This window comes from Strix uralensis, chromosome 5 (assembly GCF_047716275.1).
Source record: "Strix uralensis isolate ZFMK-TIS-50842 chromosome 5, bStrUra1, whole genome shotgun sequence".
Taxonomy (NCBI): domain Eukaryota; kingdom Metazoa; phylum Chordata; class Aves; order Strigiformes; family Strigidae; genus Strix; species Strix uralensis.
Genome location: NC_133976.1, coordinates 65,646,441 through 65,672,198, shown reverse-complemented (window position 1 = coordinate 65,672,198; position 25,758 = coordinate 65,646,441). Strand labels below are relative to the sequence as shown.

At 42.6% G+C, this 25,758-nt stretch overlaps 1 protein-coding gene across 3 annotated transcripts in view; it reads left to right on the top strand.

Moving 5' to 3' along the window:
• ST8SIA1 (ST8 alpha-N-acetyl-neuraminide alpha-2,8-sialyltransferase 1) overlaps nucleotides 1–25,758 on the top strand; it is a 146,865-nt gene that overhangs the window by 4,260 nt on the left and 116,847 nt on the right. The window lies entirely within an intron of this gene.

The window sequence follows — 25,758 nt, the reverse complement described above, 5'->3', positions numbered from 1 at the left end:
TTCTGGTCCAAAGCATCTGCTACAACTTGGCTCAGCTCCCCAGTGTTGTCCCCTCTGTCCCTAGAGCCACACAGGCCACGCTTATCTTGGCAGGTGGCTTCTCCACTCCTTTTTCATCAGGTTTGGCCTCTTGCCCATTTTTCAGGAGCAGAGAGGAGAAGCTAACTGGCCTGAAATCGCACAACAGGGTCAGTGGCTGAATTGGACAGAATATCCAGATGTGGTGGACTCTGGTGCTTGCAGTGTGGATGTGGACAGACTGTGTGAAGCCTCTTCTACTGTTAGCTTTTGTGTGTCTTGCAAAAATAATGCCCTGTCGCCACTACATGCCATGCCAGAGGGGATCTTCCCACTGTAACCTTCTCTGACAGCTGCTCTCTGACAGCTGTTAATGTCAGTACCTAGTGTGCAGTCACAACAGGCACTGAAGAACATCCCCTTGTGCAAATTGTTTTTCATTTTAGATTGTATTAAGGCGGAACTGGAATTCCAGGTCACTTCCCTATCTGGGTAAGACAAATGCTGTTTCCAAGTCAGCTAGAGTTTCTTTAGTTCAGATGGCTTTTGTTCCTTCTCTTTTGATGTGAGCATTGCAAATTACATGTGTTGCAATTCTTACAGAGGTATTTCAAGGGAAATCTGAGATGAAACTTCATATTGCTTAGATTGATGAGAGAAGAGTTTTGCCCTGCTTCAACAGCTTTAACAGATGAGTTATTCCGGCTTCTTTCACTGAGATGTGTGAAGAGTGTATTTAGGATTAGAGCTGGGAGATGCTGGGTTGGATTAGTTCTACCTCTGTGGCCCATGAAGCCCTTCCCTGAAACCATTGGATATGCTCAAATGTTGTGCATTGGCAGTGGTCAAATCCAGCTCATTTTGCTCTCCTGAGTAGGTGTCACTACTGCCTGGCTGTGTTTTTAGTTCAGTTGTTAACAATTTGAATGACTTTGTTCAGTTGTTTTGCTGCATTGGTGATAATTGGGTATTTGTAGTTTCTTGGTGTCTCCAGCTGAGATGAGAAGTTGTTTTGGTGAACAGGTACAATTTGAAGAGCAGGTTAAAGGTGAGAAGAAAGAAATGTTCTTATTCCATTTTCTTGTTTGGAGGCTGTGATGAAGAAAGCTAGCTGTAGAGAGATCTTGTTCCATACCTTTAAGGTCGTTAGGTCTCTTTGAATACCTAAATTACATGAAAACAATGAGAATTAGTTACCTGAGTGAGCTCATGGCATCTTTGCAGATGAGGGCTGTGGTGGCAAGATAGGAATTGACCTAAATTCCTGAGTTCCAGCTCATGTTATCCTCCTTCCTTGCCCCTAAGTAGCATTTTCTTACAGATTTTGGTTCAGCCTTCCTCACAAAACAGTCAAGATCCCTATTTCTAGTATCTGCTCTTGCAAAGTTTTGGATTGCTGCTTTACTTTGAATTTGTAAAAAGCAGCCAGTGCTGCCATCATTTATGGGGGGGTGTAGCCGACTCTCTGAGGCTCTTTTCCTGTTAGCTGGGAGCATCTAAAGGCCCAGAGACAGGCACCTGGGAACAGGAGGAGGAGAGAATTTACTGGAATTTAGGTTACCTGATTAGGGCCCCAGAAGTCTGGTATGTACATACACAGACACTGTGGGATTTTCACAACTGTGCTTTCCCATTTTCTGCCTTATAGTGGATGGAATGGGCACTGAATCATCCATACAGTATAGTAACCAGTGATTGATTCCTCTACTTGTAATTTTCATCTTAAGAGCAGCCAAGAATGTTGCTCCCATTTGATGTGTGTTCATTGGCATATATAAAAAGACCTATTTTTGAGGCTAGTTCCTCCTAGGTAAATGCATATAAAATGAATTGTCTTTCCCCCTTTAGAATTTATCCCCCCACAGTGAGGATGAACCTCACTGAACTGAGGAGGCTGTTTGGACTGCAGTCTTTGGTTGTTTCAGTTTTCTAAGCACCAAAAAATAATGTTAAATCCTTATATATATATATAAATCTTTTTCTATATGCTGCATGTAGTTCCCAAAATGCAAGAAAATTGCTCTTAATGTTAAATAATTTTAACATGACTGCATGCAGTTAAATTCATACTGAAGCACATTAATCCATATTATGCAGTATTTGCAAACCTCAGTGGAGATTCAGATTTTTGTTGTGTCACAATTTTTACATGCAGAAGACCAGAGACAATTCTTCTTCCAGGTCTTGGAATCTAAACTGATTAGATAAACAGAGGGTGGGGTGGGTCATGTGACTGTTAAGTTGCTTAACGCTAGCAAAGTCTTTGTCTGTAAAGTAATTATTAGAGAAGCTCTGAGCTTCATGAAGAAACTGTGCCTGTTGCCTTGACCTTGGCGGTATTTGAAATTTTTTAACAAGGTGAATTAGACTGTGGAGAACAACATCTTGGCTTTAACCAGGATTCTGGAGGTCACTTTCACACTGCTCTATTCAGTAAAAGGGTGAAGGCTGTGAAATTAAATTGTTATAAAATATTTCTTGTCCAGCAGAGTGGTGGGGTTTTTTTATTGTTGTATTAAATCAACAGATTGAATTATTTCGACTTCTCCTATTCCATCTGTCTGGAAAATGCCCTCCTGAAGTTCTTGGTTTAGAGATTCTCTTTTCAAGTGGAGATGTTGCTACAGTGAGGCTTTTAAAGCTGCTTGGATCAGCTGAATAGAAATGGTTAGCTTTTCTGTCTTCCATGTTTGCTGTGAGCATCATTTCATTTCCTGAACAGCCATTTTGTTTATATATATGTTTTTTCTTTGTGGATTTTTTTTTCCTCCACTTCTTCAGTCTATTCCAATTCTTAAGCTGCTTGATGTCCTCCTCAACTTTCAGGGGAGCCCCAGACTCTTTGGCTGGCTCCGTTTATAATTCTCCAATCAGCATTCATAGCAGTGATGTAAAGAACTTGTGTGAAATTATTGACTCCTTTATCTCCCTCCCCTACTGAGTTGCCAGTCACCTTCTTCAGAGTCCTGCAGCTCCCAGTGATGCTCAGGGCATCTGTTGTTTTTTCCATCCTTGACGTGCCAGTTGTTGGCCATCAGGCTTTCCAGGTAGACTGCAGACTTTGCCTTAATGTAGTAGCAACATAAAGTCTCTACTTATCAGGTCTCCTCTGCTCTGAGGATGTGCAGCCAGCTTTAATTTAAAAGCTGCTATACTCTCATATAAGGTCTCATATATTTTAAGGAGCCCTAGGAAAACAGATCAGCTATTTTGCTTGCTTTCCTGTGGGAAAACTTGTTCTGCCTATTTCTGGAATGCCTGGAGTGGCCATGGCTGTAATAGAGGAGTAACGGCTTTGTATTTCCTGTCAAAGATGAAAGAGAAGCAAACAAAACACACCCTCCCACTGAAGAGATTCTAATGTTTTCCTGTGTACTCTGTTTTGGCCAAATGTCAGCTCTGGTAATGCTGTTTTGTCTGCCGCAGTGTTTGGAGTGTCTACAGTGTATGGTGTTCCACTCGCGCTGTTGGTCGCGCAGGATGGTATGTCCCAGCGCAGGGCGATGAAGTATCTACTACTATAGGTAGTACTCAGAAGTGACACAAGAGTTGAGAACCAGCCCAGAAAGCACTCAAATGTGCAATGAGGGCGTGATGCTGAATCCAAGGCTCACCGATGCCTGCCTCTCTCAGTGGAAGTCGATAAAGCTTTGGCTTAATTGCAAATGGGATGAAGGCTCTCAAGTTACTCAGCTATGTTTGAATCTCTTTAATTTTGACTGTCAGGAGGGACTCAATTCTGGTTCCCCAGGTACTTTTATAGAGTGAAAGCAATAGAGTTATAAAGGAAGTTAAGTAAATGTGTCTCCATGACATGGTTATCTCTTGTAACTGAACTTCAGGTCTAGGTCACCACTTAAGTCAGTAGGGAGTCCTGTGAATAATTACGTCTGTACAGAAATTATCATTTATATGGTGCCATAAGATTGGAGAGAAACATTTTGTGCTCTGAAGGATTTTCAGTCTAAAAATGTGTATAGTGAGATTTATCTCAGCTATGCAGATTAGGAATTTTGATTAATGGAGTGGGTTTTCCCTCTGTTAGTACAATTTTAATGCAAATAAATACCTGGGGTATTTGTTAGTGATGGGCCACCTGAATGTTTACTGGAAGAATGATCCAGCTACTTGCGCTGAGGATTTGGTGGGTACTGGTCCTTCTTGCTACTGGTACCTGGAGGTACCAGCTTACTACTTGTAAAGTGCTTAATGCTTTTGTGTAAATTTTTGTCTTGTTTCTGTGGCATCCACTGAAGCATTAATCTTTTATTCCATATATAGTGTTCACTTCAGAAATGAATCCCTGTTCCTGGATAGTAATTTACAGTTTTACTTCGTTTTCCCTAATGAGTTGCAATGTTAGCAATGCTTCCATGGTCATCTTTTTTCTAAATGTGGATAAGCTTTCAGTTACCGATGGGTAAATATTTTCATTACATTTCATGCTCTTACATTTGTGACAAGTCCTCACCAGTATTTAAATGATGGTATGTTACCATTTGTAGTAAGTTGTATGCTCTGCCTGGCTCAATATTTAAAAGCGTGCATGTGGAATCAGACACATGCTTTTGTGGGGAAAAACACAGTAAAGGATTAACCGGAGCCTAAGGTTAATAAAGAAGCCGAAGAATGAATCTTCAGGTACTGATGAAATTCAGATTCTCTACTTTTGGCCACACTTTTTATTCTTTGGGCTGAGTGACTGCTTGCTTTAACCATTATCCTTCTCCTTTAGCTGCTCTTCTTTGTTGCCTGTCTTTCCATTTGTTTTCTATCAAAGACCCATCTGGGGAGAAAAAACATAGCCATCGTAGAGCTTGTGTGCTGTTTGCTGCCGTTGTCCTGCTCAGCTGCCTGGTACATGCATTTTCCTCCCCCCCCCCCCCTTCCCCGCCCTCTCTTGAGTGTTTGGTCTCTGTCATCTCTCACTGAGCAGTGCAGCCCTCAGCTTTGTGCCGTCACGTTGCATTCGCTGGCAGCCCCCAAGCAGTGGTGTTCCCTAATGCCTCATGTGGTGCCTCACGTGGCATCGTGCTTTGGGCCCTATGGCATTGCCCTGTGTCTCAGACTCAGTTGCCCCACAGCACAGGGATCTTTTGGTCCCTGACACACTGGCCCCATGACAGCACCTCTATGTCATCCTTAGGTGCTCCTGAAGACTTCTGCTGCAGTTGTAGGAGTTGGAGGGTGGAATGGTGTCTGGTGAGTAGCAACTTGGAGCACAGTGAGAACTGCTTGTCTGTAATTGGAGGAAATCAGTACCTGAAGAAAGGCAAGGAGGCAAAGAAGAGAAAGGAGGTATAAGATGGTTGGGGAGTTGAGCATGAGTATTTGTTACTCTTTCTTCTTGAAGCATCTTTTCAGTTGGTCTTCATGTTCTCTCATGGTGAACCTGATCCGTAGGAGTCATCGACTTAGTGTGTTCAGTCTCCGGGTCATGTGAAAGCTTGGTGGAAGTAAGAAAGCTGGAAGCCCCAAGAAAGGTGAGAGCTGCAAGATCTGTGAGCTCTGCCCCTAGACTGCAGCAGTGAGTGCTGCAGTAGAGATCCCAAAGTAGTTGAAAGTGTAATGTTTAGGCTTGTTTGTGGGTGATTTTACTGTCCATCCACTCAGGCAACATTAGGTTCTTATTTGTCTGAGCAAGGTTCAGACTCTGCAGTCTCCTGCATCGTGCCATTTACTACTTAATGGCAATGCAAAAGGCATGAGAATAAATCCATATAGGGTATGGCCATAGTATAGGATAGAAAGGAAATGCAATATTTATGAGGCAATAGTGGAGGATGCTTGCACAACTGCATGCAGGGCTCCTTGCCTTTCCTGGCGCCCCTCGGGTTGTTGCTCTCGGAAGGCAAATAGTGACAGAGCAACTAATGCAACTGTTAATTCTGAAAACAAGTGAACAGGGAGCAGACACAAAGGGCTGTGAAGCTGGGGAAGTGTTGGCTTGTTTCTTCCCAGAACCTTTAAGCAGAGGAATGGGTCAGAGCAGTGCAGTGAGATCAGCGAGGTGGGACTGTTCTGAAGCACGGAGGATGCTTCTGCATTATGTTATGTAGGATTCTTTGCGATGCATGCTACTGCCTGACGTGGGTTAAGACTTTCCAAGTTTTTTTCCAAATGTTTGCTGCAAGTGGGGAGTCTAGGTTAGTATGTGTATGTGTGTTTGATGGATACGAGGAGGATAGCAGTTTCTGGAGTATGTGAGTGAACTGGAGTTGATGCGTATGGTTGAATAAGCCTGCATGGGCAAATATAGAGCTAAAGAGCTTGCGTCAGTGGAAAGCTATATGTTTCTGTGTGATGTAGATGTTTCTGCAGAGCAACAAGATTTCCAGAAAAATCAGAACAAAGAAAGTTTTAAAAGGGAGGTAAACAAATAAGGAGAACCTTCAGTGAAAGTACGTCGTGTCTTGGGTAGGAAAAAGGGGAAAAATGCCTTTCTAGCAAGGAGGGGGGAAAAAAAACCGCAGAAGAGTCTGTGAGGTGCACAAAAAGATCATGGGCCGTGCTGGAGCAGTTGATTGCAACCTAGGTTGACTGAAAAATATCTTTGACAGAAATATGTGCTGGATTTAATTTTTATTTGCTTTTTACTAGATCTCTGTAATTTTTATGATATTAATTAAGAAATATTGATGGGATGAGAAACGTAAGTCTGTCTACATATGTCTGTCCTGCACTGCTGAAGTTATCTGTGAACCAGATAGCTCACCTGTAAGTTCTCAGAAAGTTTATACTTCAGCCACAACTATTCCTTGGTTACATGGAGAGGCGTTTAAAATTTATCACTGTGAGGTCTTAATTCAGGAGTGTTAGGAGACCTTTTGCCAAGGGCCATGACCCTGACTGTTTTCAAGCTCCAGAGCTGTGAGGCTCAGCAGTCCTGGGTATGTCTACCTGTGAAATTTCACCTGGCTTGGTGATAGTCTCTCCTCTCCCAGAGCAGAACAACAGGAACAGATGGTGGAACTATGTATGCTTGCAGTTAGGAGCAGTTAATATGACTTGGGGAATGCTACCAAGTCTGCTGTTGCCCATCCTTGTAATAGTTGTGCCAGGTCCTGCAATCAAGTGACTGTGTGATAGTCTTGATTTCATGGAATAAAAATGAAGAAGGAATTTTTTAGTCCTCATAGCTAAAGTGAAGGGCTTGAAAACATGAATGGCAGTTTGTGCCCCAAAAGGCAAATAAAAATCCATTGTGGGTGGTTGTTTTTCAGATGCCTAATTTCTGTGCCTTAATCATAATTCCGGGGGCCTGACTCATGATTTTTAAATGCTGGGGAGTGCTATAGTGAGAATTACACATCAGCCTATAATTAGATGCATTTTTTAAAATAAGGGAACTGCAATAGCGAAGGGAATAGGAGAAACAAAACCAATCTGGGCATTCCTTTATAGATCATATTATTAATTGAACATTTTGTCTTGGCACCCAGCAAGCATCTAGCACAAACACACTTGCTGAGCCTTATGGACAAATGCTGAACATCTCTAGGGTTTAGTATGCCCAGTTGGATGAAGCAGTAAAAATGCACATAAGATAATTAATCTTTCTGTCCCACTCCAGTCATTGCCTTTAAATGTGTAAGCATATCCAGAAGGGAACACAAGTGTGGAACTTGAGCTAGCTGATCCAAAAATGGTAACAACAATAAGAAAGTAAACCTATCATTAGAGAAATCATGTGTTTTGATAGTTCTGTTTAGACAACAGAACAAGTGAAAACACTTATCTAGTGTAGTTCAGTAATGGGTCCAGCATGTGATAACATGTTTATTTTTGCCTTGGGTCTTTGATGAGTGAACACAGTGCTTTCTCTCATGTTGTTTTAAGAAATCTGTTTTGTGCTTCACTTGTCAAACAGGCCATTGCTAGTGAAAGTCTTGTACTAGGAGGGTTGACTTTGTTGTTCTTCCCCACCTAATATGTGGAAGAATGTATTGGCTGCCCTGAGTAGTTATACTGTCAGTTTGTTTTATAAGTTTAGTACAAATTCTGCTTTCTCTTCCGCTGCAGAGCAGCAGATCGATGTCATGGAGAAAAGCAAAGTTACCTCTGCTGGCTTGGGGGCAAATGGGCTTGTGGGGTTTCCAGTGGGGTGCAGGCTGTCTTCTCTGTAGCATAACAAGGAGTGTGTGTGTAGTGTGCTTTCACTTGAAATCATGGGTCAGCCTAGATGAATATGAGCTTGCTCAGGACTGTAGAGTTTAATAAGTTCTTTCCCAGGTTTGACTTAATCATTTGGTTTCAGGTGGTATATTGTGTGGCTGTGCAGTCCTGTGAGAGTCTTACTCTTTTCCGTTTAAGATCTATAACTTATTTTGCCTTAGAGAAGTTAAAAAGAAATCTTAAAAGTCCTGAGTTGTTTCCACTCAGGAAATGTCCCCAGTCTGCAGGTACTTCTTAAACAGTTTGATAACTGCTAAGAACAGGTGAGCTTTCAACAAGTTTAATGAATAAATAGCTAGGCTTTGTCATTTCATTATCACCTTTTTGGGTCTAAAGTAAATGGGTTGAATGTAGCAGGGAGGAAAATCTCCAAGAACACACAGGCTCTGGACTAGGCATTGAACACACAAATGTGATTTAAAAGTATTTTTAAACCAACTTTCAGGCAATATTCCTATCAAGATGCCTAGTTGAAGGACTAAGTAGGTTGAATTATTTATTTAATGAATTTTTACTTTTATCCTCATACTTAGCCAATTTCTTGCATTAATTGCTTGAAGGCTTGTTTAGGATTTTTGCTTGCTCTTTTTAGCAGCATTTTATAAATATTGATACTGTAAAAGACCATAAAACTTAAGAAAGTTGATTCACAATGTGAAGTACTTTGGGTGCTCTGGGCTTGTCCTTCCCCTGAGGAAGCTGCTGTGCCTCCTCTCAAGACAGTACTGACTAACCTTTCTTTGTTTATCAAAGTTTGTATGACACTGAGTGTCTCAATAGCAGACCTGTACTGGTCATCCATTTATTTTAAACTGAAGAAGTTCCTGAAGACTCTACTCAAAGTTATTCTCTACAGCCAGCATTGCTGTGATGTCCTAATGTCTTCTCTGCTTACCAGAGCCTCCTCTGAACACTGGTGTCTGTTGCTGTTTTAGCAGCTCTTTGCTGGAGGGATCCACTGCTGTCTTATGCCATAATATCCAGACTCTCCCAGTATTAGAAAGGGAAAGAAATGTTACAAGTGTGCCAGGGCAGAGGTACACTTAGGGTTTCTTAGTCCGTTTCCCTTCTCAGGCCCTTGCATCCCTCCCTGCCTGGAGCCCAGGTGGTGGCTGTGGATGCTGTCCCTTGAGACCTTAGTCACAGGTGACATTGCAGGCTGTGCTGGCTTGAGAATAACTTGTGCCCCGGTGTTTTTGAAGTGGATTACCTTTGGATCAACTTTGGATCAACTCCAAAACCATCTCAGTTGTCACCAGCATCTCTTCCCAATTTAAGGATTAAGCTGTTCTATAAATAGCAGTGCTAATTAGGCTCTGCTTGTGTCCCAGTTCCCCCATCTCCTTTTGTCCCTTGTGACATGACTGTGGAGTGAGAGGCAGCGTGTGCTGACAGAGCAGCTGGCCGTGCTTGGGCAGGGTGCACAGCTCTCCTGGCCTGGGGCTTGGGAATTTGGGTCTCCCTTCTGCCCAAGTTTTCACAAAACTTGTAGGATCTTGTTCGTATTTGATACTTTCCCTCTCCCCTTTTCAAATGTTGCTGAAGTTAACCAACAAATTCAGAAGTGTGTGAGGTGGACAAGACAGGTATGTCAGCCAATGCCCTCACTTAAGCTTTGTTTGCCACGCCTATCTAAAATACATCCTTTTCTCCCAAGTACTCTCAGAATTGCTTGCTGGCTGCTGGAGTCCTGCCTCTCTGGCTTCTTCAGCTTTTCTGGGCCAGGCTGTGCCATCCGTTGCTCAGTGGGGAACAGCCTCCTCTTTGTGACTAACGGCAGGCAGCTTCCTGCCTCCTCCTAGCAGGCCTTCCCAGCTTGGAGCCCAGCTCAGACCAAGCCATAAACCATAGTGATCCATCAAGCTGGGAGCGGACAAATTCACATATTCTCAAGGACAAGAGTGTGCCTGCAACAAACCACGTACAATATTCCTTCTCCCCTCCCCACATTAGTCTTGTTCTGGTTGCTGGCTGTTCTCAGGGATAGGACATATTCCTTCATATATTCTTATTCTTGCTTAGAAACTGAGTTTTCTATTGGGAAACATGTCAGAACCCTCTTGTTGTAGGAGAGGAATGGATTGTGGAGTAGGGTACTCCAGAAGGAAGGGAATTATATGTGCTTAGAGGGCAGGGTGGGAGGGGGTGATGATAAGGTGGTGAGATGGAGAGGCCTTGGGAGGTTGGAAGGGAGGTGGAAGATTCGTAGGGTTTAACACAACGGAGGCAAGTAGTTTGTAATAGCAGGGGCGCTAAGGAAGAAGAAATATTAAAAGCAGAGAATAAAGTAAAGCAACATTTATGTGAAGCAGTATAGCAGAGAAAGAAAGACTGTAGTTAGGAAATTTGAGAACAAATATGTGGATAAATCAGAAGGGCAATCAATTAAGAATGAAACATTCAGTGAAGTGGACAATTTAAGAACAGCTCAGTTAGGCAAGATAACCCAAGGAGGTAACAGTTAATTAAAACAACATGGGTCAAATTACAATCTCAATTAGGAAGATCAGGTATCAGGTGGGAGCAGATCACTTGAGTAAATTGAGGGTCCAGTTTCAATGGCCTATGTGAGATATAAGAGAGGCTATGAGACTGTAATAGGAGAGGGCATTTTTATGCCGCGAGATGGGAGGAATGGCAATAATTTTGCTTCAGAGATGTCTTAAAGTGTTGAGATTGGAAGTAGAGTGATGAAGTATGTGGAGTACAGCCCACTCACTGCAGCTATCTCTGGTACCTGTCCTACTTAAGAGCTGTGGTAGGGAAAATGCCCATATGGTTAGCAATAAGACAGGAAACAGCATTTGTTGCTCTGTTTTTTTCATTCTGTGATTGCATATTGCCAAGTAGACAATCCACAGACTTGTCATCTAGTGAACTTTGTTTGCTGAGGTTTAGGCTGTCCTCTGGGACACTGGCAGCTCATGCTTAGGACTGATGAATTACAGTGGACAATTCTTTGACTTCTTGTATCTAAAAATGGGGTTGTCTACTATGGTTCTGGAGTGAGACTTTAAAACAAAGGCGCTCTTTGTTCTCTCTGGATGCCACCCATAGCATTTCTTCAGAGATGACTTCTCACTTGGTGTTCTAGTAGGATTGTACACATGGTTGTCATTAAATTGATAATGTATATTTAGAAACAGGGACTCAAAACTGCACTGTGCTGAGGCTATTCAGCTATTCCAGAATTCCTTGGTCACCAGCACTTGGCTAGTTTTGTTTCCAAACTGTGGAACAGTTCTGGGAAGGTGAAGGATTTGTGGGGACAGACACGGAGCTTCTACATTTCTGGTTGTCAAATGTCAGCACCTTCTCCAGACTGATCTCACTGGGCAGGAGGCAGAGTGGAAAGCAATGAAATTCTGTGTCTCAGGTCCTCCCTCCCTCCCTCCCTCCCTCCACACCCCCCCGATTTGTAAGAAGTGTGCAGCATAAATCAATTGATAACAGGCTTCTTTACAGTGCATAAGAACACAGAAATGTCTTTAGTAGGACAGATTACTAGATCATGTCCATTTAGTTTATTTTCCTCTCTCTGTCAAGGGCTGACACCAAATGTTGCAGAGAGAGTCATGCAATGGATAGGGATATGTAGTATAATCTCCCGAATAAATCAATGTCTCAGATTCTTATAGTTATGAGGCATACCCTTCAGTAACTTAGTTTAATACCTCATTCGAAATTGCTGTTGTTAATTATAACAACTTTTTATATTCTTGGTGCATACATAGTTAATCCCTTCTTAACCTTCATTATGCTTAATTTAGGAAATGCAGGTGTTCTCAGAGCGGTTAGTTCTTAAATGTATATGTCTCTTTCTTAGATTGCTGCTTAATCACTTAAAAAAACCCCAACTACATTCCTCTTCGGTTAGTATACTTTTTTGATACTAATCTGCTTATTTATCTGGTTTATTTTTAGACTGTAACATTGTACCAGAAAACAAAATGTCATCATGTTGTTGAAAACTAAATAGCTCATCTTCCGGTCTGTAGTAAACAGTTTAATTACTCTGGAAACTAAATTATTGCTCTTTAAAATTGTTCAGTTATTATTTCTGAAATATGATTCTTCTTTCTAAATAATTAACTGCTTGAATTTCTTGAGATGAGTAGCATAGACCAACTGAAGGACATTCTCACGATTAAATATAGCTCTATAACTTGTCATGCAAGGTGAGTTTTCAAGACAGGTTTGAGACCTAAAAAGTTGGCAGTTGCACTGCCCAGTTGCTGGATGCTCTCAGATGCTGTGTGAATATTCACCAGCTTATTTCAGGCCTTGGAGCTCTGAATGTAATGAAAGCCTCACTCAAAAGCGTTCCTAGAAAGCAAATGTTGGGTTAACTTCTGTGAACATGGATGTGAACATGAAAGTCTTCTCACGCTGATCACAGAGATGAACATTTATCTGCCTGACAGGACACATTTCTCATGTTCACTCAGTAGCAGGAAGAAAAACCACAAACTCAGCAACTGTACTGGAGTCTATTGTTGGTTCATCATGAAATCAGTCCAGTGCTGCCCCAGCAAGCTGGGGATGAAGGGGTCAGAAAGAGAGAGTGTCCTGGGTGACTGTCTCTTGGGGCCAGGGACTGCCTCTGCTCCATGTCTCTGCTATGGGACCCTTGTTTTTGACATGTAGTTTCCACAGCACTCATAAATCATTATGAGCTACTTCCAGTCCTAACTGATGGGTTCAAGATCAACCAATAAATTATAGAATCTGCTACTTTCCTTCCTCACTCCCCTCAGGATCTTGAATGGCACTGTTTCCTGGGCCGAGGTTTCTGTTGATTATCACATCCCCAACCAGTGCTTCCTTGTTGGTGAATAGATCCTGCTGTAAGTTGACCCATCAATACCTGTATCAAAAATTATCCCTGACACAGTCCAGAAATCTCCCAGGTTGCTTGCATCGCTCTGTGTTGCCCTTCCTATAGATGTCAGGGAGATGTAAGTCTAGTGGACCCACAGTTTGTGATCCAGAGACTACCTCAGGTTGTTTAAAGGAGGTTTCTGTTACCAGCATTATGCCTCGCTCTTCTGGAACTGACAACGTGGACGCCTGGGTAAAATAAACTCAGGTTACTGCTGTTTGTAGAAGAGATGGGGAGTTACTCAAGACCACCCACAGCTGGAGGTGAAGCAATAGATGATGAGAGGCAGAAGGTGGATGGGAAACAAGACGATCCTCCATCGAGCAGAAGAGTGCTACTTGACAGTGGTTAAAGGATGTCTCTGCTGTCATGAAATAGTTTGTTCCCCATGGTGATTATCTAGCATGAGATGAAGGTAGAAGGTCTGAGCAGATGCACTACACTTCAGCTTGCTGCCTGTTCACTATGGAGAAGGGCCCTGGTTGGTGGAGCTCCAGAGTTTACCTAATTCTTTAGGAGTGGTACAACTCCTCTTACCCTTTCCTGTTCAGTGGGATCGCTTGGACACAGTAGCCTGAGAGATTTTGCATGGCTGTGAGTTTTATGTCTTGTTTGTCACTGCTGGTTTATAAATTCCCCTTTCAGCTCTTTTGAGAACCTAGTTCCAGTATTTTTTATTATTATAGATTTCTTTGGATTACGGGTAGTCTGTGAAAACTGGAGCATGGCAGCTAATTAAATGTAGGATTTCAACAGTCCTTCAAGCAAAAATAGTTTCCTGTGATATGTGTGGCTGTGTATGTCAAACGCTTCAGGTTTCACTTTTATTTAGAATTTTATAATGTTGCACTATACTTAATTCTTGCAGGCATACAAAGTAGCATGGTTTGCATTGCTGTAGTATGCCAGGCAGCTACCTAAACATCAGCAGTTCACCTATTTGCTGCCTTAACGCTAATGAGAATCCTGTAACTGGGTTTTTGGGAATAAAGAAGTCTAAGAAGGATGGGAAAACTCTCAACCAGTGAAGCAGAAAGAGGAGGGAAAGTAAAACCCCAGGCTTGAATTCTGACAGGAACATTTCCCATAGCTGTAGGGAAGCTATTTTGCAGCACTGATACCCTAGGGTTTCCCAAAACCGCCCACTTGGCATGTGTGCCTGTGCAGAGGAGGTGTGATTGTGTAACTGGGGGCAGGTCTGGCAGATGGCAGAGGCAGGAGAGGTAGATGGAAAATAAACATCTTAGCAAAGTTAGGTAGGAGTCGTAGCATGTAGTAATCTGTAGTTTTGTGTTTGACAGGCTTTTAGGAATTTTTCTCTCGCCTTTAGTGTTAACTTCTTAAAGGCCACCAGATTAGATAGAGGGGTGAAGTTGGATATGTTGCTTTTTTTTTTTGCCAGGACTTCTGGCCTAAAAGAGCTGAGTACATAAATCATGTTTATCCCCAGGGAAGCTGTTTGAATGCTTCGGGTAATGGGGTTTGTGCATTCCTGACTTATTTCCAGCAGCACAGAGCATAGTGCAGCAAACTAGTTAGGTTAGGATAGACTCGAACATGGTTCCTGCCTCCTCCTCAAATTTCTTTTTCACTGCAAAACAACTGCCTGTTTGCTAGTTCTGCTGTTTCTTCTATGCCTGTTTAGGCAACCTCCCCACCCTCAAGCCCCCAAAACCAAAACCAAACCACTAAACATTGTGGTGTGTTGTGAAACTCCGTGTTTGCAGTGAGTGCTGCCAAATGTCAGTTGTTTAATGGTAAGGGCAAAATAGTGTGCAGTGACTTAGAAGCTGGAGTTGTAAATATGTGATGACCTTGATGGCTGAAGCTGTTTTGGATTATGCCAAGGACTGTTTCAGAGCCCTGACAAGATGTCAGGATGTGTCTGTGAAATTCTGGGAGCTCTGGAAATGCGAGTTTCAGAAACTGTGCTTTCACAGAATCACAGAATCATCTAGGTTGGAAAGGACCTTGAAGATCATCCAGTCCAACCGTGAACCTAGCACTGACAGTTTCCAACTACACCGTATCCCTAAGCGCTATGTTGACCCGACTCTTAAACACCTCCAGGGATGGGGATTCCACCACCTCCTGGGCAGCCCATTCCAATGCCTAACAACCCGTTCTGTAAAGAAATACTTCCTAATATCCAGTCTAAACCTTCCCTGGTGCAACTTGAGGTGATTACCTCTTGTCTTACTTGGTTAAAGAGACTCATCCTCAGCTGTCTGCAACCTCCTTTCAGGTGGTTGTAGAGGGCGATGAGGTCTCCCCTCAGCCTCCTCTTCTCCAGACTAAACCCCCCCAGTTCCCTCAGCCGCTCCTCATATGGCATGTGCTCCAGACCCTTCACCAGCTTCGTTGCCCTTCTCTGGACACACTCGAGTAATTCAGTGTCCTTTTTGTAGTGAGGGGCCCAAAACTGAACACAGGAATCGAGGTGCAGCCTCACCAGTGCCGTGTACAGGGGTAAGATCACTTCCCTGTCCCTGCTGGCCACGCTATTTCTGATACAGGCCAGGATGTCATTGGCCTTCTTGGCCACCTCGGCAAATTTCAGTGCCATGTGAATATTTGCACTGAAAGGCCAGGTTTATGTTCCCTGATTACACTGGCAAATTCTTTCTAGCTGGTTGAGGGAACTGTTCAGAGGGATCCTGCCAGCTCCTCTTATGGTCTGGAATCGGTCAGATGGTAAGCCTCTGCATGTCCTTTGAAAACAGCAGTTGACTAATAGAAATGCAGAGTACATGTTTAGAGAAAACATGGAGTACTTAGGTCCCAGCTACTTAAGCGTGACCCAGGAAAAGCCCAATGTTTTATACACCCTGGAATCAAAGTGTATAGTTGTGGTGAACAGTGAACTGTGACTCTAGCCAAAGGGACTTGGCTCAGGTTAGGTTGCCAGTGAAGGAGTGGTGTGACTCAGAAATGAGATGATGTGGGTGGGAAGTAGGAAAATGTCTGTTGGACTCTTCCATACCTCCTGTTAGGTTATTTTGCAGTAGTGAGCATTGGTGAGAGTGGAGGTCTGACCATATTGTAAGTAATCACAAGAGACGTTTCATAGAGTTGTCAGTAAGTTGTCAGCACTCTTGAGAGCAAGTGGCAAAAGTTTACTTCTGCATCAGCATTTTATCCTTTCTCATGAGGTGCTAGAGCAAGTAAAGGTATACGGCAGTTTTTGTTAGTGAAGTATGTTCAGAAAGAAAAAAAAAAATCACTTTCCTGTGATTGTGTTCCTGTTGTCTAGACCAGGAGATAAGCAACAGATTTTAATGATGTATAGTCACCTATGGATATAGCAGATTGTGGTTCATTACACTTACTTTAACTATCTAAAAGTTAAATTTTTCTGTCAGTACTCCTACTATAGTTTCCTCCTGCTAAAAGTAATGAACAGGCAGAGGTACTTGCAGATACTGACAACTCTCTTCTGCCTTAGATACCTGTGTTAGGGTAGGGTAAGTGTCTTTTTGTTGACTGTGGAAAGTCTAGGTGACTAACATAAAATAGGTGCCGAACTGTGCAGTGGCTGGGTTTTGGTGGCCTGAGTGTCTTAGGAAGATCACTGAGAGTTGAAACATGCCAGTAGACTGTTATGTGAGTACAAAATGGGGCTTCAACCACTAAGTGCTCCTGCATCACGAATCAATTAATACAACACATAGCTGTCACTCAGCCATCGAGAATGGAAGTAGGAGGGTTGCAAAAAGAAATCCTGTGGCCCAGCAACAGGCTTAGCAATTGCTTCTGCTTTTGCTTTATCATACCAGAGTCCCAGTTCTGCAGTATATCCTGATGATTGTCAGTAAACTAGTGGGGTTTTTTTTGCTGGGCCTACAGGAGAGCAAGCTGTGAAGACAGAGAGGGTACGTTGCCTCTTGTTCCTGGGACAGGTGTTTGGAGATAACTAGTGAAAGCATCTCAGCTGACCTTCCCTGTAAGAACAGAGTCATTTCAACTCAGAGCTGGTGAGCTCCTTTCTGATTTCAGTAAGTCTGAAATTCTGGCAACAACCAGAATTTAAATATGATGGAGTCAAAAATGAGTGCAAGATGATTGCCATTTAACTTTTTTCTGTGGCTTCACCAGAGGAAGTGAGACTTAAAGACTTGACATTGGCGCTTCTAATGAAAAGATGTTCCAAACTGGATGTGCCTTTCCTTTATTTTAATCCTCTTACTGCATTTAGTAAAGTATTTGCATCAGTGAAACTGATTTTATAGCACCTAGTACTTGGGCGAGATTTAAAACACGTTAGCAAAACGGCTTCAAAAACAAAACTTGTAACCGCAAACAGCAGAAGTGCAAGTTCAAGGTATGTTTCAGGTAAATGGCTCTGTTTTAATCTGTGATAATTTTACCATTCATTTTCATCTGTTAGAAGCCATCTCTCAGCACACAGAAGGATCACTGAACTCAGTTCAGAAATATCTCTGGATACTTGACCAACTGATCAACTGTTTTCAAAAGTGATGTTGATAGTTGCAGCAACTCTGGCTGTAAGAGAAGTCTGGTGTCAGTGCTTGATGGTGCATTAAATCATGGCTTTCATCCAAAATTGGACTATTATGGCTTAACTGGTATATAATTCTGGGTATACAGGGGCAACAAAGAACACACAGTTTTGTCAATGTCCTTTTCAAGAAAGCTAAAGCAAGGCATTATTTGGCATTTATTTGACACCCCCCACCCCCCGCCAGTAGGAAATGTGATATGTATGGCTGGAATCTCAATCATAATCCACCCCCTTTATGAAATTTGTCTCACTGGCTAATTTTATCCAAATTAGACAGAATAATAGAGGTCTTAAAGGTAGTCAGTTCCTACAAGTTTCATGAAAATCAGCAGCTGGATAGAAGAGAGAGATCAAAACTGAGGTTTCCTATTTTGTTTGGCCTCCTGTTTGACCGATCAGCTCATCCTGCTAGCTGGCGGGGCGTCAGATGTATGCTTCACAACCAGGCAAAACTTTTTCTCTCTGCTAAACAAGTGATAGTTTGAAGATGTGGGAGGCAGATTCTGAAAAGTGAGAGGAACAAAATGGGGCTTCCTTCAGTTGTAGATCTATTCATATGTCTTTGATGGGTTAAAGCTTCCTCCCAAATGTGCAGCTTCATATGCCTTTGAAAATGTATTGCTCTTTCATGCCTGTTCATGGGAAACTTTTACATACTCTTGTCTCTATCACATGTATAGGCAATGGCTGCCTGCTTATAGAATCATAGAATCATTCAGGTTGGAAAAGACCCTTGGGATCATCAAGTCCAACCATCAGCCCTACTCTACAAGTTCTCCCCTACACCATATCCCCCAACATCTCATCTAAACGACCCTTAAACACATCCAGGGATGGTGACTCCACCCCCTCCCTGGGCAGCCTATTCCACTGTCTAACCACTCTTTCTATGAAAATTTTTTCCTCATGTCCAGTCTGAACCTCTCCTGTTGCAGTTTAAAGCCGTTCCCTCTTGTTCTATCGCTAATTCCCTATGAGAAGAGACCAGCACCAACCTCTCTACAGTGTCCTTTCAGGTAGCTGTAGAGAGTGATGAGGTCTCCCCTCAGCCTTCTCCTCCTCACACTGAACAGTCCCAGCTCCTTCAATCGCTCCTCACAGGATTTATTCTCCAGGCCCTTCCCCGGCCTCGTTGCCCTCCTCTGCACTCGCTCCAGCACCTCGATATCTCTCTCGTATTGAGGTGCCCAAAACTGGACACAATACTCCAGGTGTGGCCTCACCAGTGCAGAGTACAGGGGGACTATCACCTCCCTGCTTCTGCTTACCTACAGTTTTTGCATCAAAAAACACTCAGAATGACCAGTGGAGGATTATTCCTCTCCATTTCTGTGGTCTCAGTTTTTAGGCATTTCAAGATGTTTAAATCTGTGTAATGGAGGAAATTTTTTTTTCTGGCCATTTCACCTTCTCTGGAGGGGCATGACTTTAACTGATCAAATTAGTAAAAAGCTCCCTATGGACTTTCTTGGATTGGATCGTGGGGGCACTTCTGTGAGGAGCGTTATGTAATACCTACAGGGCTTTTACTTGGGTTGCAGAAGCAGGTGAAAAAGTCACTATAGTGTGATAATTGACTGCTTCGATATAGGTGGTATGTATCATCACTCTAGATAGTACAAGCTCAAATGTAAGATTAGAGCTGCTCCATTTATTTTTAGTGAATCTCCTTCTCCTGGAAGAATACAGCCATGCTGTGCCCTTGTTGAAGCTGAGTATTTCCTTGTGCTTGTAGTGGCACAAAGCAAGCAGCAATTTTGCTGAAAGGAACGAGGGAAGTGGTAAGAACATCTCATTTCCCCCCCTGCCGCAGCACTGTCGTGTATTGTAACTTTCTGTCTCAGTTGATGGTTCTGCTGTTTTGCAAGACAGCAATTCATTAATTTCACCTCATCTCTGTGAAAGCTGCTCTCCTCCTGCCAGGTTTATAAGATTAAAAAAAGAAGAATAGCGCATGAAGCAATTAATCTATTCCCCCTGCCCTGCTCCCCTTTGCCTCTGCATTCTCTCTGACAAAACTACCAGCTCATGCAGCTGTGCCATCTCATCTTTCTACGGCTCACTGTGAGGGAGACCATTAGGTGAGGCTGCTGGCAAATAGCATTCTTCTGTGAGATGCTGTAGACAGGCAGAAGACCTACAGTCTCTCCCTCGCAGCTTGTGTTAACTGCAGAAGCCTTGGTAGGCTTTCTAGGGTCTGAAGCAGCAGGTCTGGAATTCAACTACCAAACATAGATGTCTCCATCTAAGGTAGTCGGTCTCTTTATGGTCACTGGAGAGGAAATAGGTGTTTAGTTTGAGATGAATCACACCCTAAAAGAAGCTATCTCTGCTATGATATGCCTCAGACTGACTTGGGTAGAGGTATTTACATTTCAAATACTGTAAATGAAGTGAGGTGAACCCTGTTTCTTCCCCGGGATGGGCCCTCAAACACAGTTGTAGTATTTAGGGGCTGGTGGTGGTGGCATTAGCAAAGCGAAGGAGCAGTCTGGTACAGTGCCAGTGAATTCCAGTATCATGTGAGGTCATTTCTCTTGAACTGCTCACCACTGCCCAGAAATCATCAGCTCATGATCAGATTCATCACTTCTTAAGGGAATGTGGCTGTTTGTTGCAGTTCCTAGGTGAGATGACAAGTCACTGCTTCTGTCTCTTCTGGATGTGATTGGGGTTTCATTGGGAACAATACAGAAAACTGGAAGGCATCCTGCGTTCCAGTAGCTTTTACTGCACGAGTAATGAAGCAGCGCTACGGTGCTGGTTTTGCTATTGGAAGTCACAACTTGTGGAGGTTTCCTTATATATAGCTATACATCTGGTATGAGAGTCTCAGAAAAACTTCATCTGACTGAATACTAGAATTCATACTCTATAATTCATACACTATAATTTGTGTTTCAGAGTTTGTAAGCGGGCTTTGTGCATAGCAGTTTGAAGCAAGTTTGCATGAATCAAAATGTATTTTCTCTGAAAAGAGGCTAACAATTCTGTGTTTAAATAGCTTTCCAGATCAAATCTGCTCAGTTTGTAAGTAATAGAATTGGCAAGGGGAAAGGTAAACTTAAGGCTTGTCAGATGTTCAGATAGACTTCTATTCACTGAGAAATACCCCGATTTCTTCTAGTTCATGAACATTGTTCAATAACAAAGATAATCCCTGACAAATTTTGGCCTCATCTGTACTTCTGCAATTTAATATTGCGCAGTTCAGTCCTCCTTTGCACTTGCAATATTAATGAAGGTGTGGAATAAATTGATGTGATGCTATTAAGAGAATCATCATGTTTGTTTACAGTGGTAGAAAAATATATCCTTTCAATTACTTTTCTTAAAATGCAGGGTTTTGATCAAAGAGAGAATGTGTAATCAGCTAAAGTAACTGTGTATCTTTATCACATTATCTGAAATTTGATTTTAAATTCAAAGGAGAATATGATAAAGAATCCAAAATCATCTGAAGATTCAGAGGTTGAGCTGAACCACAGTTTAGTTTTGAGAGAACAGAATTTAGGCAAGTTTGGGGAATTACAGGGTGCACCAAATAATACTGTTGCTACTGCTGTCTTCTGAAAATGGTTAAAAGACTTAAGACCCTTGAAATTTTAAGCACAAAGTCTATCTTTGTTTGGAAGGAGGGTAGAGAAAAAAAAATGCATTTTCTATGATACTGTGAACATTTCTGGAAAAAAAGATATCACTTTCAAAAAAAAAAAAAGAAGTTGGACAAAATCAGTCACAGATTAGGATGATATGCTGCAATGGTTGACAGCTCAGATTTTCCCTACTGCAAGGCAGCAGGATTTGTACTGGGCCAGGGTAGCAAGGCTAGGGTAGCCCAACACACAGGATTAAAAAACAGTTTTATGTTTCTTTTGCAGTCTGGAAAGCAGAACTGCTAACTATACTACATGGGTGGCATCAAATGTTTTGTTCAGTGATTTAAAAATAAATAGAAATGAAACCCCAAAAATATGCTAAAATACTTTGTTTCCCTTTTGGGCACCTCAAAAAGACCTGGAAGAAAGTTCTGAAGGAAAAGGTGCTGATGATGCAGAAAAGATGAAAGTGCTTGATTTCATAATTCCCCCCCCCCCCCCCCCCCCCAAGTATTAATTTGGCAATTTGTAGCAAATTATCCAGTGGTTAATAGTTAAAATTTCTTACTCACTTTAAAATGTCACATACGGCAAAGCTAATGAAGGTGGTTTTCATGAACTGTCTTTATTCTGAGAAGTATCTATGGTCTCTGCAACCTCTTTCCTTTCATGCAAGTTGCAGCGCCAGGCAGTCAGTACATGATTTGCTTCTGCCTGTGACTTTTTTATTGTCTTGATATCTTTCCTCTCTTGAGGAAGATGGGGGAAATACTACATGATCCTCGTAAAGTCCAGACACGAGGAATTGCTGCAGGGGGCATCTGAAATAGGCTGAAAGTTTCATAACAAGAAGCAATGTAATAATAAATGTGAGGAGAAAAACTGTCATGACTTTAGTCTTCATAAAATCTTACCATATTGCAGAAAGCTGGGCTGGGAAGTAGATCAGATTATCTCTCTGTTCTGCTCTGTGGTGTCCACTCTTGTTCATATTTCCTTTTGATTGCATTTAGACCTATTCTTCAAGCTTAGGTAACTGGAGGATTTTCAGAAATGAACCTGTGCAGAATGAGGTTTTTTTGATTTAGATTTTTTGGCAAAGGTCTTAATTTTAGTTAGAGCTTAAATTGGTACTGCTTTCCCAAAAAAAAAATTTGGTATGCTTTTGTGACTATCAAGAGCATTTGCATCGGCTGTTGTCTTATTCTTTTGGTACGTGTCCATGATGTTCTTAGGGCAATTTTAAGATCATATTCCTGAATAGTTGTGCTGAAGGTAGTTTAGATTGCATCTCAGGTGTGGTGGAGTCTGCTATGGAGAGGTGTGGTGCCAAAATACTTGATAAGGCTGAAGCCAGTTTTGTTTCTGATGTGAAGGAGAAAGACCACATGGCTCTGTGTTGCGTGACTTGGAGTTAATTCAGTGCATCCCTTAGCAAATGGTGGTAGCAGAAAGGCAACAGCCTTTTCCGTCCGTCTCCCTAGTAAATTCATAGCAGTTACTTGTCTCCAGGGGACAGGCCCAGGAGACAGAGCAGCCTGGGTTTCCTGCTAAGCTTCCTAATTTTCAATAGAGCCATATGTGAAATCTCACATTTAGCAAACCATAGTGCAGGTTGCAGTTACAGATGGATGTCCCCATCCTGGGAAGCACTGGCAGCAAAAAGAGTGCTAAACAGTTAATCAGTTCAAATGTGCTTTGGCCTTGGACATGGAATGCATGGGTGAAAACAGAGAGGTCGTTTTGTCCCTGTAGTTGGCAGGGTGTGACTACCCTAGAAATACCATTTCCAGGCTTGGAATATTTAGAGGTGGATTTTGAAAAAGAAAGAATAGCCACAGGAATGATGGAGGGAGTAAAAAACTGCTCAAAGCGAGAAGTTCAGGAAACTCCAGCTTTTCGACTCATCAGAGGGAAGGTTGAAATTTGAAAAGACAGGGATCTCTTAGGGGAGGGTGGAAAAAATAATTTAAAAAATCAACTAAAACCTGAAGTGCCAAAATTTCAAATTCTAATCTGGGTGCAAATTTGTTAAAGGCAAGGTTTTAGCCATTAAGCAACAATTGTGGTTTCTCCCCTGCCACCAAAACTTCTTGGAAGAACGTGTGGCTGTATTATTCTTATGGAAACATCACGCTGAAGACCTAATCTAGAGAATTTCAGGATTAGATTTTGAGAGTCATGGTGTTGGAGGTGGTCAGACCAGTTGTGTTTCAGAGCCACTATTGATATTAATCCCTAAAGTATTTCCAACAGGGATGTTAGCCCAGGATCTCTTAAGTGTGTATGTGCTGGGAAATAGGTGTTGATTTAGTTGAGGAGTCCACGAGGCTATCGGTAGGTGCTCCTGCCTCTACTGGGGGATGCGTAGATGGAAGCAATTAAGCAGTTGCACTGAAATGGAGCTGTGCATATCTTCCCTAAATGAACCCAAGCAACCACCTGTACTCTGGGTTTCAGCAGTGCCACAAATCCCTGGTTGTGAACGAAGGCCTGATGGTTTTGTCTTGACACCAGCTGAAACTCCAAAGGCAGATTCATTTTTTTCTCTGGGCGTTCAGATTCATTTGATTCCAAAGCAAAACATGGGAAGTTGAGGTGAATGTGAACTGCAATGTAAAGAAAAGGAGGTTTATGTCAGACCAAATGCTGCAGTCTTGTGCTGTCAGCTCCTGGCTCCGTTTTTGTAGTCACTGGATGTAGGCTAGCATTATACCAGCTAAATCCAGGTAGCTGAGCAGAGTCTGACTAAAGCAAATCTTTTGACCAGTTATTTTTATCTCAAACTTGAACCTGAACCTCAGTTGTTATTTTAATGTTGCCATTAAAGCCAAACTGTAATGAAACAGTGATAATAAGTTTTCATGTTACCATTTTTGAGTGATGGTTGAATCTGCCCTTGTTCAGCATGGGGACTGCTGGCACTTGCTGGGACCTGCAGAGCAGCATCAAGCTGTAGCCTCTGTTGTCCTCCCCCCTCTGCCACGCGTGCAACATAATCCTTCAAGGGACACTGCTCTGCAGACCTGGACGGGGTCCTGTTCAGTGCAAGGTGCAACAAATGTATGTCTGAGATTTGCTCTAAAATTTCTATCCCCTTGAGTCACAAAAAGGGGTGTTGGTAGTGTTACCAGTGTGAGGGCACCAGGAAGCCTTAATAGCCCTAACCAGCCTCACCTGGGACTCTTGCCCCCGCACCCCATATGCTGTGCCATGCCATGCACCCTCCTCCCATTGCTCCATTTAAGATGAGGCTTAAGCCTTCAGTCCTCCTTTGTGAAGCTGCCCTGCCGCCTGACAAGTGGCTCCCCGTCAACCTGATCTTTTCCTCATTGATGTACTGCATCCCCCTTGCATGGGATTAAAAGGAAAAATTTGAGAGGGAGAATTTTGCTCCCCCTCCCTTGCACAAGACTGATAGTACTTATGTGCTTCATGTGGCACAGCATCACAAGGCAGGCATGGCAAAGAGCTGGAGAAGTGGTGGTGTGCTGGGGAGGCAGAATCTGTTCCACCTGTGGAGAAGAGATAGCTGTGATAGCCTATAACCTCCTGGCTGACAACCCGTGCTGTGGAATTGCCCATTTCTGTGTTTAGATTTTATATTTGCTGGTTTTAAGCCATTTGGGATGTTGGAACTAGCTACTGAGTCATTATTGGCTGGGATTTGAGTCAAACCAGGGTGAGATTAAGCATTAACTGGCTGCAAACTGCAAGGTCCATTAATTTAAGATGAAGAATACGTAGTTTGGGATATTTATGCAAGCTGTTTCACTGACTTTATATATGAATTTAGGTTTAGACTTTGAAAGAAGTGTGGCTTCCTCTCTGCCTTTAGGTGCGGGAGGGTGCACCTGTATTAGCTCTTTCGTCAGAAGCGGGCTTTTGAGGCAAGTCTCTTGACTGTCCCCAGTTACAGCACTTCAGTAATGCACTCGGTGTGCTACAGCCTCTCACAGGCTCTTTGTGGAATCAGACCAGAGTTAGTCTGCAGTAAATCCCATGAAAATAAGGTAATGTGGATGTAGGATCCTTGGCACCAACTGTTTCACTCTGCTTCTTTCAGTGTGCAATGCCTGCTGGTGTAACCTCAGCAAAGTATACCGTGGGGACAGGGCTAACCTCTCAAAACTGCTGCTCAGCACCCTCCTTGTGCATAGGTTGCTCCTTGAGTTGAGGTGCACAGTCACGTCAGTGCTAATGCTGCCTTGTAGTTAATGACCTGCTTGGTGCCCAGTTCCGTCTGACATTTTAGAAACCTGAAGTGAGATTCTCAAAGTAACTTTTCTCCTGCTTCTCTCACAAGTAGGGATTTGCCCCTTAAGACTCTCAGATCTGAGGGCCCCCAGTGCTTTTCAATACCAATATTCAAGTTGCTTAATTCCTCTCATACACAGGTCTTCTTGAATTGGAGATAACTTTGAGTCAAAGGTATATTATTTATGTCCTGTGAGTGAAGGAATGCTTGCAGTGAATTGAAATCCTTGGCTAAAAGCTGCTGCAGTTTTGCAAATTTTATAATAATATTTTAGCTATACATTTTAATCAAGCTCAGCAAATCA